The 15472-nt window shown below is 38.9% G+C and overlaps 1 protein-coding gene across 2 annotated transcripts in view; it reads right to left on the bottom strand.

Moving 5' to 3' along the window:
• LOC126335211 (thioredoxin domain-containing protein 11) overlaps positions 1–15472 on the bottom strand; it is a 150258-nt gene that overhangs the window by 41898 nt on the left and 92888 nt on the right. The window lies entirely within an intron of this gene.

A 15472-nucleotide genomic window follows, 5' to 3' on the forward strand; every position in this document is an offset into this window, starting at 1 on the left:
CCAATTTAAAAAACTTCATTTCACTTGTTATCCTTGAACAGTACACGCCTGGGTGTCCTCAAACTTTACAATCCCTGAAAATTCTTTTGTTGTATTTAGTTGATTATTTGTGTTTGTTGCAAATAGACTGTACCAAACTCATCAGAGGAAACATCAACAGCATTAATTTATTTTGCTTAGTGCTGGCAAAACTTTTGTTACTGAGAATGCTGTACAAGAAACAATTGCTGCACTGCAACAAGGGAATTAAAGGGTAAGCATATGTAACAAATATGACAGACTGCCAGACATTAGTGAGAAAAACTCTTCTGGGTCATCAGTTTTCTGACTGGTTTGATGCGGCATACTTCAATTTTCCCTCCTGTGTCACTCTTCTCCTGCATCCAATGACCTATTATTTGTTGGATATATTCTAATTTCCTTTTTACCTATAGTTTTTGTTCTCTAAGGCTCTCTCTAGCAATGAGAAAGTTATCTCTGATGGCTTAAAACATCTCGTACCATCCTGTTCTACCTTTTGGTTAGTATTGTCCAAATCCCTTTCTTTATTGATTCTGTGAGAAACTTCTCATTCTCTTAACAGTCCACTTAATTTACAGCATCCTTCTGTAGCTCCTCATCTCAAATGCTCCAGTTCTGTTCTATTCTGGTTTCCTCTCACTATATGAGTCATTTCCATACAATGCTGTGCTCCAAGTGTACATTCTACAATCTTTTCTTCAAATTTAAGCCTCAAGTTCAGTCTAGAAGACTTCTTTTAGTGGACTGCTCTAGTTACCTCTGCTAATTTACTTTTTAAATCCCTCAAGTGGTATTTTGCTGTCAAGGTAGCAGAACTCTTACACTTGGTCTACTAAGTGGTTCCTAATTTTTATGCTACGATTATCACTAATCTCATTTCTGCTCCAATACTTGAATCAAAATAAAGTGATTGACAGCAAAGCACAGTTCAGCATGGAAGGGGGCGATGCTGTCAGTTCACTGGCACTTGTTTGGCATTATGGCTCTTAACAATGACAGCTGTGTGGTTCTGTACTGACTATCTTCTCACACTTCCTGTTGACATGCAGTACTGACTTCGCTTAACATTATCATAACATCCTTGTCGCTTAACGAACACACTCTTGTATACAAAATGATACCGTTTTCCTTTTATTTGTATAACTCAACAAAAGCTACTGTATGTGCAGTTTCTTTTACTTAATTAACACCATTCACATTTAGTTGATGTATTTGATACTATGTCTAATGTAAACTGCGTAAGTACTTACCAATCACTGTAGTGTGTATGTAGTATGTCACACTTCTACAAAGGGGTATTCCTTAAGTAATGAGATGGGCTTTTCATGTGTTATATTTTGACCTCATATATGCTGGGGGTCCAGCAGAGAAGAAATTATTGAGATGAGATTTATTATGGAAGAGCAGAAAGCACCACTCACTCAAAATTTGTAACACAAACCATGGTTACAAACAGTAAAGAAAGACAAATTATGGCAAAGGATAAATGCCACTTAGTTCAGAGTCAGTTCCTCAACATTATGCATTATCTGTGCTATGGTCTGTGGAAGTGCCACTGGAATTGCCCAAGGATATAATTATATTTTCAATATTACTTTATGCACTCACTTCACTTTTCCAAGTCTCTTTAATGACTTTGTGTGTGGCACACAACATTACTCCACTTCTCTTGTGTTATTTGCATCACTGTTTCCTCGAACAATTCTGATGGGCCACAAAATGTCTTCAAATGATACCTTAACGGTGTCTCTTAAAATACGGCAATGTTACACAACAATGTGAACTTCTATACATTATAATTTTCCATCAATTAATTTTTTTAAAGCTGAAATCACTGTCCTGACAACTGTTAACATAACTGTCTAGCTACCACTGAAAAATTCAGTCTCGCAACAAGTAACATACAGTATTTTTTATGATGAACCATTCCCTTAATGTTCAGCACAATATTTATCCTAGAAACTTTAACTACAGTGTTTTTATGAATCTTCAAAGCTTTTGCAGTTATTTTGACTATCTTCATTAGAGGAAGTAAAGTCATATCATTGCCTCTCTTCTCCTCAAAATATTCCTACACTGGGCACATAAACTCAGGTGCCTGACCACACAAAACGTGAGCAGATCACCGAAGTCTCCACTTAGCAACCACGTTCTCCTGCACTTCTACTAGAAGCTTCAGATATTCTGTAGCACCAAATAAACTCTTTGCATAGAAAAACAAATCAGACAACAAAAACAAATAACAATTGTTAGGTTATTGGCTGTAAGAGTCATCTGTAGTTAGCTTTAGCCACTGCCTGCCATAGCTGGATGATCTGACAACAGTGATCAGAATAGACAGCACATCTAATTGGGTTTTGTGATTGATTGCTACTGTGATCATTAGACTTTTTATTTCATTCAACGAGTCCAGTAATTCTTACTTATTATCACTGAGGATAGCGATGCCATAAGTGAATCTTACCACTGATATCCTTTCATCCTGAATTTTAATCCTGTTCCTGCACTTTTCTTTTACTTCCATCATAGGTAAGGAAATCTGTATCCCTTTCTTATGCCCTTTTTAATTTGAGCATTTTTCTCTTAGTCTTCCATTGTTATTGTTCCCTCTCGATTATTGTACATTTTACCCCATCTTTCCCCATAGCCTGCATGAATTTTTCTGAGAATTTCAAAGTCTTGCTAATTTTACATAGACAAATAATGTTTATGGGTTGAAATCCTTTATTTTCTTCTGTCTTGCCTCTGTTACCAAGCACAGTGCCATAACTGTCTCCTTCATACTTTTATTATACCTAAAGGTGAACTGGCCATTATCTAACATTTTCTTTTCCATTCTTCTGTAGATTACTCATTAGTATCTTGGACATTTTTTGTGTAGTGATGTTCCAGTTTCTTTAAAAAGTGATAGTGAGATGTGTAAAATTTGCATGAAGAAGGTCAAAAGAGGGATCCTGTGTGCCGACTGCAAGTACTGGTACTGCGATAAATGTGTCACAGTCAATTTGAAATACATAAAAGATGAACATGACTGGACATGCCGACAGTGCTTCGTAAGTGCCACGGGAAACGAAATAACGAACACGCTAAAGACAAAATAATAAGCATGTCAACAGATGATTTAGTATCAATCAATACAAAATATCAAGAAATTCCGAAAAAATATCCAGAGCTGGGAACTAAATATAAAGCAGTGGATCAGAATTATCGCCTAACTCAAGACAACACCGTTGTTAATAGTCATTCCATGCAGAAAATGTGGTGTGAGCCGAAAAAAACAAACAAGCAAGAACTACATGTAAGTACAGCCCCAGTGATACCATTATCAAACAAATTCTCAGCACTTGTAGTGGAGTGTGGTAGCACAATAGACATAAACAAACCAGAAGTAATCACAAAACTCCTGCTAAAGAACCAAAAAAGAACTTGCCAACCTTAAGATACACCAAAAGGCTTCTTCTGTATGCCGACAGTCATGGAAAAGATCTATCCAAACGTTTTCTTGAAAGTATGCCTTCAAAGCATTCAGTTTTCGCGAAAATCAAGCCTGGTGCAATGTTAAATGCAGTAGTGGAGAATTTTACAACAGAAACAAGTCAACTGGACAAAGACGCTCACATTGTGATTATTGGTGGCGGAAACGATGTATACAAAAACAAAAGCAAGACAGTCCTGCGAGGCCTCTGTAACATATTACCGAAACTATTTCAAACGAATATTGTCATCTCAAACATGCCAGGGCACCATGATTTACCACAGTGGTCATGTGTAAACAAAGAGATTCGACACTACAATTCTGGGCTAAAGAAATTGTGCGATAATTTTAGCCATGTACATTTGATAGACTTAAATAAGATGAGTCGTGATGAACATACAAAACAAGGATTCCACTTAAACAGGAAAGGGAAAGCCAAGCTAGTTTCCCACATAAGCAAACTGTGTGAGAAAGACAGTGTGGAGAAAGCTCCAATTGCTCTGGGCCACAACAGCGAGACTTTTTTAGAATAAAGGACCATAATAATAGTTTTCAGGGATGTATTTCGGATATGACTGAGTCCCATGCGCACAAAGAAAAGCCAGGCTGTGAAGTAATTGCTCAGTCATTGCAGGTCAGTTCCAAAAAAAAAAAAAAAAAAGGTATGCAAAATGTCGTTAAAAAGTGTAACTCAAACAATTTTGATTTGTGCAAAATGGTAAATAAACAAGAAGGGATAACACCCTTAAAGTTAATGCACTTAAATGTGCAATATCTCAGAAACAAACTAGACATTCTACATATATTCATAAATGAAAACTTGCCACATGTACTAGCAATAACGGAACATGGACTAAAATGCAGTGAAATAATATACTATAGACTAGAAGGTTACTTACTAGCAAGTAGTTATTGTAGGCAAAACCATAAAGGTGGTGGTGTGGCAATTTATGTTAATAAGGATGCAGAAGCTAAAAAAAATTTCCTTTCTTGAACACCACACCAAAGAAGAATCAAGTGAAATGACAAGTATTGTACTCCACAGTAATGATCTTAAGTTACCAAAGCGTAAAGTGATTGGAGTGTATAGGCCGCCAAATGCTGATGTAATGCTGTTTATGGATACACTTAGTAGTGTTGCTGGTCAGGCTGGTTCTAATGACCTTACTATATTAGGTGACTTTAATATAGATGCAAACTCAAATAGTATAGTAAACTTGAAACTCAGTGTTGTACTGACATACAACCTTGTAAATATAGTGAACACTGACACCAGAGTGATGGGCACGTTCCACTAGAATAGATTATGCTATAATCAACAAAGATGTTATAGATGAGGTAAATTACAGTAACTTAGATTTTCTTCCTTCTGACGACTTCTGTCAGGTGAAAGAATACAAAAATTCAGTTGTGCCTTAAATAACAAAAATTGTGCTACAGAAACAAATGCTGAATACCTCAAATATTAATGCTCTTAAAGACACACTAGCGAATGAGAAATGGGATTCTGTGTACCAGGTAAAAGGGTCGGATGAGAAATGGAATGAATTCTACTCAACCCTATTGCATCATTATGAATATAGTTGTCCAGTCAGAGAAATACAGAAGGTAGTTAAACACTGACAAAATGGAAGTAATACTAGACTAAAACTCCCAACAAATCCGATTAGGCTCAGGCAGCAAGTACATGATATAAACAAGCTTTATAAAGCTACTACTATGCAGGTTTTCAAGGAAAAATACAATAGGTCCAAGCAAACTTTTAAAACTGAAATTGTCAATCTAAGGAAGCAGATTAACAGCAAAACAATAGAACAGTCTGACAACATAAGCAAAGCATCTTGGAAGCTGATTGACAAATACCGAAAAGGTCCCAACAAGATGAACATGGAACCACTCATCATAAGACATGATGATAACATTATAAAAAACCCAGATACTATATGTAATATTTTTAATAACTACTACATTTCTGGTGAACAATCAACGCATATTACAGATTCACAGATAGAGATCCGGTGCCATCTCACCCAGTGTACCAATTTTGAATTTGTGGAAGTTAATGAGCAGGAGGTTTGCAGGGCAATATACATGCTAAAGAAAAAAAATTTCATCTGGATGGGATGGCATATACAGTGCTATTACTAAAGCATGCTTAAAAGAAATTTTTAAACCTCTTACCTCACCTGATTAATTACAGCATTAGAGAAAACATGTATCCAATGGTTCTAAAAATGAGTGTAGTGAAACCAGTGTATAAAAAGGGAAGTAAGGAAGAAGTCTCCAACTATAGACTAATATCATTAATTCCCACTTTTAGTAAGATATTCGAAAGCATTATCCTTTCTCAGCTAAGTGCCTTTTTCACAAAACATAAACTGCTTGTAGATTCGCAGCATGGCTTCAGAAAATAGCTAAGTACAACCACAGCAGTTACACAGTTCATCCATGAAGTTTACAGACTGTTGAACCAGAAGATGCAGACTGCAGGTATATTTCTGGACCTAACAAGAGCATTTGATACGGTAAACCATAGGGTACTTCTTAAAAAGCTAAAATCTTATAAAACTAGATAATAAAATCATGAACTCCCAGTCCACCAGTGAACCGGTATTACAAGGTGTACCACAGGGCTCAATCCTTGGACCAATCTCTCTTCCTTATATATATTAACGACATTGCACAACTCAGTAACTCCCATATTGTAAGCTATGCAGATGACACGCCAAACTTATTCTGTGGGAGCGAATCTAAAGAGCTAGAATCTCTTGCTACTAGTGGTGTAACAGAAGTAACAAAATACTTCAATGATCAGGGACTCAAGGTGAATGTCACCAAATCTCAACTACTGACATTTAAAACAGGCAGTTCTCATCACAACAATATGAATAGTGTGTGTAATATATCTGCAACAGAAAATGGTAACTGTAAATTCCTGGGTGTATATGTTGATGAAAATTTGCGGTGGACATACCACATTAGTTTTGTATGCAGAAAAGTCAGTAGTGCCATATATATCCTCAGCCAGCTCGCAAAGATAGTTGCTAGCCAAGCACTGAAATTAGTATATTATGGAACACTTTACCACTTTCTCAATTATGGAATTGAACTGTGGGGCTGTGCATCTGATGTATATTTAAAAAAGAGTACTACTACTACAGAAAAGAGCAATGAGACTTATACATGGGATGGGACATAGAGATTCATGTCGTGAAGTGTTTGTGCAGCACGAATATCTGACAATATATTCTCTGTACATATTCAAAATAGTTGTATTTTTTATAAGTCGACCAACAGAAGCTATCAAGGGCAGTGATGTACACGATCACAACACTAGAACAAAGTGTAACTATTTCTGTAACAGAACAATGTTAAAAATGACTGATGGAAGTCCATATATCAGTGGTTTGATTTGGTATAACAAGCTACCAAACTCTCTGAGAACGTACACGGGAAATGTTTTTAAAACAAAATTAAAATCTTTTCTAACAGAAAAATGTTTATATTCTTTCAATGAATTTTAAGATAGTGATAGTAACATGAGGCATTAGCATATCAGTTATAATGTGATAAATGTAAAAAATAGACATAAGAAGCAACAGCTACAGAATATAGTGTATTTTATAAGTATAAATGTAACCATAGTATTACGTCTGATTTTTGCAAAAGCCATCAGTACAATGGCTCCACGCAAACAAAATGTAAATAAATAAATACATAAATTATTATTAGGGACTGGAAAAATTCGTATTTTGCAATAAATGCAAATGAATTCTCCCTCAAAACAGAAAATTAATTAATAAATGCCATTTCATGATGAATTATTTTATCAGAGATATTTTGAAATGGCTTTGTTTTCTGTATATAAATATAGAAAATTTAACCAATTTTCAGTTACTTGAGATGTGCATCATGTGGCGAAGTCCAGATTGGAAAGATAAGGCGTGTAAGAACCTGTTTGTAAAACAAAAAATGCACATACACAATGACTTATCAATGGGCTCAATGATTTGGTGCCATGCCATTTGTGGATGGTTCAACGGTCTATTTAATACAACATATTGCTCAGTCATGGGACCTAGCTTTTTACAACAATGAAATAGATAGTCAAACAATGGTTACTTCTGGATGGAATAATGACAATATTATACAAAAGATACTTGCTACTCACCATATTGCAGAGATGCTAAGTCACAGATAGGCACAACAAAAACTGCCAAACAAGTAAGCCTTCAGCCAAAAAAGGCATTCATCTGAATTGCCTCTCTGAACATCAAGTGACCACTGCTATAGATATGTTAGACATTTCAGGATTTAAGCTAGCTTCCCACTTCTGCAGAGTAGATATGGATGGAGGAGGAGTTGTTACATTTATTAAAAACTGTCATAAATTCAAGAACATTGACTTTAATCAATTCTGTTCAGAGAAGCATCTACAAGCATGTGCAACAGAAGTAGAGTTCCATAATAGATCATATATAATAGTAACTATTTACCAAGCACCTGCAGGAAATTATAATCTATTCATAAATCATCTAGAAGCTCTTTTGGGTTATTTAACAGGAAGAAACAAAGAAATTTTGATTGTTGGTGACTTTAATACAGATTTTCTAATGCATTCTTCCAGTAAACATTTACTGCAATTAGTAATGTTATCTTTCAATCTAACTCACACTGTAAACTTTCCAACTAAGATCACTAAATCCTCAAGGACAGCCATTGATAACATTTTTATAGACAAATCAAAGGAACAAAATCATATCATATAAAACCTGTAATAAATGGACTATCGGATCATGACATCAGCTCCTTGTTGTAGATGTAAATTCTAAGCAGATTATCAAGACTGCTAAATCTGAGTACAGCAGAGTAGTCAATCAACCAAAAATTGAGTGTTTTAGAAAACTGCTCAAAGATATCAACTGGAAAGATGTTTATAGTGGTCATGACATGAATGAAAAATATAACACAATCATGAACAATGTCAGTACCATGTTTGAAAACTGTTTTCCTCTAAAAGTTACTCAAATTAAACAGAAGTCTATAATAAAACCATAAATTACACAAGGAATAAAGATTTCCTGTAAGACAAAAAGGAAAATGTATCTGTCGACCAACAATAGCTCCAATGCTGATCATTTAGCTAAATACAAGGAATACTGTAAAATATTAAAAAAAGTAATTCAGACATCTAAACAAATGCACTACAAGAAGAAGATAGCAATGACAGGGAACAAAATAAAAACAATATGGGATGTAGTGAAAGAGGAGACTGGTAGAACCAAAACAAATAAAGAACAGTTTAAAAGGAGCCTGAAAGACTTACTAGTGGCTAACTCCTTCTATTCCACTGACGAATTTTTTAATAGAAACAAATGATGTCTTTTATATATTCATACTATTAGTATTGTTATACCAGCTTTAAAAATAAAAAAAAATGACATGCTCCACATCCACGAGGATCTCCTCAGCATGGATCTATGGAACGAAAACTAATCTAATCTAGACAACATTCGCTCGTGTGCCCGTCGCTTCATGGTTTAAGCCATTGTTGTCACTTTGTCACTGATGTACTTAGGAGTCACAGGCTGCCCACATGGTTCATGTGCAATCATTTGGTTGGATCCCAATCGTGAGGTTCATGAACAGGCACTTCACTTCAATGTGAAAACCCCTCCCTCTCTGACGTTCTGATATTTCACAATCGTTTGAGGTTTCGAGGGCTGCGGGTATTAAAACTGAATCATGGTGTGAGGCTGCAGAAATTGAACCTGCTTCCCTCCATTGTTTGTCAGACAGTTCACAGGGGGCGATATTCAAAGCAGCGGTCCACATATGAGCAAAACATCACAGTGGCTGGTCCAACTGACTGCGGCAGCCATGGCCGCAGCAGCGGCACAGAAGGCCCAGTAATGAACAACAACAATGCAAGTGCTTCATGCTTCCCTCTTGCCCATCGTGTTTTGTCACTCATGACAGGCCAGATTGTCCTATGCGGTGGGCTGTTCGCCCCCAGTGCAACAAAATGAGTCACACTGCTCCTGTTTGTAATGCAAAATTCCAACAACCTACTGCAGACACTGACATAGATGTCAATTGTGGCCTACTGTAGACAATGACATGGATGTCAATTGTGTATCAATAATCTCAGTTGTACCCAATAAGCTTGTTACTGACACCAAGGTTTATCAGACGGTTCTGAAAATGCAAGTAGACACTGGTGCTGCTGTGTCATTACTAAACGTGTATACGTACATGGACTTGGGTTCTCCTCTTTTAGTGCCACAATCGAGTACATGAGTCACCTACAAAAAACAAAGTATTCTGATATTAGATAGTATCTCAGTGCCAGTAACATATAAATCTGTGGTCAATCTATCTGTGGTTAGCCTCATCTCTGACCAAGTACCTTATACACATTCGACTCTTTATGCTCTGACTTTTCCACCCTGTTTTCTGCGGGCTTGGGCTGTGCCAATAATTTCAAAGCCTACATCAACATTAACCTTCAACCAGACCCCGTTTCTTTCAGGCTCACCCAGTGGCGATGGCACTCTGTGATCAAGTCCAGATGGAGCTCAAATGCCTCATGGCCTCCGGGGCATATAGTCAATCACATCCGGTGACTGGGCTACCCTCTTAGTCATTGTCAAGAAGCTGTCAGGATGGTTTACACCTTTGTAGTGATTTCAAAATATTTGTCAATCCTCAATCTATCATTGACATGTATCCATTGCTGTGCCTTGACGAACTTTTTGCTAAGCTCGCTGTTAGTCAGTATTTTTCCAACATCGACCTCTCTAACCTTTGTTGCACCTTCCCATTGATGTTGTCTCAATGGCTTTTGGTTGTTAACATGCCTTTTGACTTATATCAATGCTTGCAATTACCATTTGGCGTGACAAACACCCTGGCGATTTTTCAACTGTTTCTCAAACAACTCACGAGGTCTGTGCCTGGCTGCGCCAACTATCTTTATGATATTGTGGTCTCCATCTCCTCCACTGCTGAACATTTCAACAACTTATGTACACTCTTTTCGGTGTAACAAGTCACTGGGTTACAATGCATTTTGGAAAAGTCCTGCTTCTTCCAGCCCTCTATTGTTTATCTTGGGTTCAAGGTGTCTATTGCTGGTATCAAACCCCTTCGTCAGAATGTCTCTGCCTTTGTGGCTCTTCCGTGTCCTACATTGGTCTAGGAAATCCAGGTATTTTTAGGTAAGATTGCTTATCATCATTAGTCTCATTAGGTTACACACCTTGCTGTGTAAGGGGACATCTTACCACTGCCTGCAGATGTGTGAAATGGTGTTTTCCAAACTGAAGTATATGTTACAATCTGCATCTTGCCTCGTAACCTATCAACCGGCAACTGGGTCAACATTAATGTTAGCAACAGAAGAATGCCAGCTTGAGTTGGAGGCTGTTTTAGCTCATAAATATTCTGATGGCTCTATTGCATACACGTCAAAGATGCTTAATTTGGCTCAGACTAGATTTTCACAAATATGGAAAGAAGTCCTGGCCATTGTTTATGCTTTAAAGAAGTTCCATGTTTTCCTGTAAAATTCCACCACATTGCAGGTTACAAGCCGTTAGTTTAGCTGTTTAACCATTCAGCATCATTGCCAGACAAAGCAGCACATTGCGTTCAACACTGAGCACTGTTCTTCTCAGGCTTGTGCTACTGATCCAATTTCACTGAAAGTGATACATTGCATACAACATGGGTGCCTGACACACTTCCATCGCAGTCATCCATCCCCCTCTGTAACTTCCATGTGTTAAGCAGTACATTCAGTCTAAAAATCTTCGAACACATCATTTCACAATATCCCACAGCTCTGTACACAATGATTTTTGTTCACGATTCACATATACTTCTGCTTGATCATCATCACTAAATTGTAAGCTCATTCTATATCTGCTCATGGTACGTATACAGTCCAATATCCGATTTCAGAATTGTCTCATTAAGATCTAATCCAGTAGATATCTTTCTGTGTCACCAAACTGTTTCCAAGTACACATTTTCCACTTATATCTTGTGATTCCTGAATTGTGTATTTTGCTGTGGTGCACCCCCCAGAATTGTTGATAGTCAACTGTTCGTGAGTCACGGCATTTAAACTCCTGCGAATCTACATTACCAGCAGCTGATCTTTGGACCGAAACAAGAAGTTGGTTGGTGGGCCATCAGAGGGTGGTATTAGTGGCCATACCAAACCAGTGATTGATGCGTGCACCAGCCAGTGGCACCTGCCCAGCATTTAAGACTGTGCTCTAGCTGCAACTGGCACTTCTACCATTTGCTAAAGACTGATCTTCATCTCTGAAGTTGATGCTGCTGCTGCCACCCTACCTGCTGCTCACCGTCGTTGTCATACTCTCTGAAGCCACGCTTCTGGGGACAGGTCTTATTCAGCTCAACACTTCCGGACTTGAGAAAGTTTTCACTGGTGACTATTTAACTTCAGCAAATTTTCATATCCTGTGCTGGACATGGACTTTAGCTCAGAACCAAGGCACTGCTGGTCCAAAGGGGAAATGGCTGCACGCAGGTGGAGAGCCTCGGTTCTCTCCAGCAGAGGGGCCTTGACCACCTGCACTAGGACCATTGGGGGTTCGTCCTTAACAAACAGTTGGCTTGACATCATATATATTGGATATGGGAGTGAGACAGGGCTGTAGTCTATCCCCGATGTTATTCAATCAAGCAGTGAAGAAAACAAAAGAAAAATTCGGAGTAGGTACTAAAGTCCATGGAGAAGAAATAAAAACTTTGAGGTTCGCCGATGACATCGTAATTCTGTCAGAGACAGCAAAGGACTTGGAAGAGCAGTTGAACAGAATGGATAGTGTCTTGAAAGGAGGATATAAGATGACCATCAACAAAAGCAAAACGAGGATAATGGAATGTAGTCGAATTAAGTCGGGTGATGCTGAGGGTTTTAGATTAGGAAATGAGACACTTAAAGTAGTAAAGGAGTTTTGCTATTTGGGGAGCAAAATAACTGATGATGGTCGAAGTAGAGAGGATATAAAATGTAGACTGGCAATGGCAAGGAAAGCGTTTCTGAAGAAGAGAAGTTTGTTAACATCGAGTATAGATTTAAGTGTCAGGAAGTCATTACTGAAAGTATTTGTATGGAGTGTAGCCATGTATGGAAGTGAATCATGGACGATAAATAGTTTGGACAAGGAGAGAATAGAAGCTTTCGAAATGTGGTGCTACAGAAGAATGCTGAAGATTAGATGGGTAGATCACATAACTAATCAGGAAGTATTGAATCGGATTGGGGAGAAGAGAAGTTTGTGGCACAACTTGACCAGAAGAAGGGATCGGTTGGTAGGACATGTTCTGAGGCATCAAGGGATCACCAATTTAGTATTGGAGGGCAGCGTGGAGGGTAAAAATCGTAGAGGGAGACCAAGAGATGACTACACTAAGCAAATTCAGAAGGATGTAGGTTGCAGTAGGTACTGGGAGATGAAGAAGATTGCACAGGATAGAGTAGCATGGAGAGCTGCATCTAACCAGTTTCAGGACTGAAAACCACAACAACAACAACAACATGGGATGGATTCAGCCATATCTAATATGGTCTCAGCATGCCAGCAGGTTGCCTTGGCATGCAGATATTTTCCTTGGAACACGCTTTCCACCCTGTGGTCCAGGATAAACGTCGATCTTTTTGGGTTCTTCATGGAGTCCTCTTTGTTGATTGTGGTCGACACCGATGCTGGCTTCCCTTCTGTTTCCTGACTGTCATATACCATTGCCACCTCCACTACTATCCAAATATTGGCACGAATTTTTTCGTTGGAATGACTCTCCAAAATGGTTGTGACCAACAACGGCCTGCAATTATATCTGTATATGTCAAAGTGTTTTGCACAGCTCATGGAATCTCACTCACACATATGGTGCCCTACCATCTGGCATATAATGAACTTGCCAAACGTTTCATTCAGACTTTTAAAACCCGGATGGCCAAACTCTGTCAACATTTTTTCTTTACAGATACTTTGTACTTATTCTTATCTTCTTACTGAGGCAAACTTGATGAAGGGTTGTCTCCTTCAGAACACTTAGATGGTCCCCTCTTTGGTCCCAGTTGTCAATCATACACCCCACATTTCTGGCAACTCCCCACACCCGCCCTTGGTGCTATCATTATGCTACCCAGGATCCTGTCAGGGCCAACAAGTACACTAAGAATAGGCTGACGTGGATACCAGCCACAGTTCAGCACCTCCTGGGCCACACCATGGTGGAAATTTGAGTGTGCCAATGGGTCCAGTTACTGGCAGGACATTAACCAGCTTCATCAGAGCAGAAGTGCCACACCACCAAGTAATGATCTACTTCTAGTGTTTGTTCCAGAGCCTCCTTCACCATCTGCAGCTGGCTACCCAGCACCATCCCTGGAGGAGGCAAGCCAATGGGCCCTGGAGGACCATCTGGCTGTGTTGATGGACGTAAATCTGCAGCTGGGCTCTGCCCCCCCCCCCCCACCACCCCCACCCCCCCTGGGCTTGGAGGATATGGGCGTTGTCAAGGACTTCGACACCTGCGTCTTCCTCAACACCTCTGTCCTGGGAAGGGGGAGAGGAATGCTGTTCCAAGATCTCCATAGAGCACTGACAGCCGACTGTCCTCGAGCCATAGCATTTAAACTCCTTTGACTCCACACTACCAGCAGCCAAACTTTGGACTGCTATAAGAAGTTGGCCAGTGAGCCATCAGAGGGTGGTACTAACAGCTTCACCAAGTCAGCAATCAACAAGTGCACCAGCCAACAGCATGCACCAGTTGGACTATGTTATGCACCCACCACCAAGGTGGTCTTCACATGGCCACAACTTGCAGTTCATCTACCAGCTGAAGACTGATGTCGCCCTGTTCACTGCTCACTGTTGTCACCTCCCACCTTCTACATCACACTTCAGGGGACGGGTCCTGCTCAGCATGGGACTTTTGGACTTGGATAAGTTTTCAGTGATGAGTATTCAACTCAGAGAAATTTTCATGTCCTGTGGTGGACACATATTATAGTTCATAACCAAGATACATGCCAGGGCAGTGGCCCTGCTTGTCTTTTTTTTTTATTTTTTTGGGTTCCAAGTGTTGTTTGAGTTTCCCACTGGGAACTGACAATTTTTTTGCTTTGGACCTGGATATTTCAAAAAGAAGTTAGCCTTTTGTTGAATATTCAGAAGAATTTTCTTTCCTTTAAGATTCAAGCATCAGATCAATTTTGTTTAAAGTCCTTTCAAATTGTTTGTTAATAAATGTGTTAAATGACAGTGCTTTCTGTTCTCAATTTTTGGGACACTTTTCATATTTTCCATTACTAGCTGAAATTTGTTACAGAACAAGGCATCTTTCTCCTGTCTCACTACTGGGCACATATTATCCGGTAACTCTCCACTCCTTTCCCTTCTGCAGCAAACTTCCTATGATTATTAGACTGTCATCTTTACACACTGAGTTACTGTGCACTCACATACACTACCGCTTCATTTTATGCATATGACATCAGCATATGTACCTGAACTATTGTTGTTTTGTTCTTGTTGTTGCTTCTGCTGAGAATAATCCTTTCACTGAACTGTTCACAGTAACTCACTCCTTGCCAAATTCAGAGTTCTACACCACAGCTTGTAGTACATTAAGCTTTTGTAGGCTTTTCAATATTTTTCTCACAATAGTCTCGCCCTTGGCAGCCCCTCCAGGAGACCTTAATGGGAGACTATTTTGGAATCTTTTGCCAATGGAGAGATCATCATGACACTTTTTAAATCACATACCACATTTCCTGCAGACACAAGATGTGATTTTAATGGAGCGCTTTTTATTGCTTTCTTCATTCTCATACAGTTGCCCATTAGTAGTTCTTCCACCTTTAGAGGCATTTTCCTCTCCCGAGGACAAGAGACTATTCTGAAGCTCTATCCACTCCTCCACCCT

This window comes from Schistocerca gregaria, chromosome 2 (genome assembly GCF_023897955.1).
Source record: "Schistocerca gregaria isolate iqSchGreg1 chromosome 2, iqSchGreg1.2, whole genome shotgun sequence".
NCBI classification, from domain to species: domain Eukaryota; kingdom Metazoa; phylum Arthropoda; class Insecta; order Orthoptera; family Acrididae; genus Schistocerca; species Schistocerca gregaria.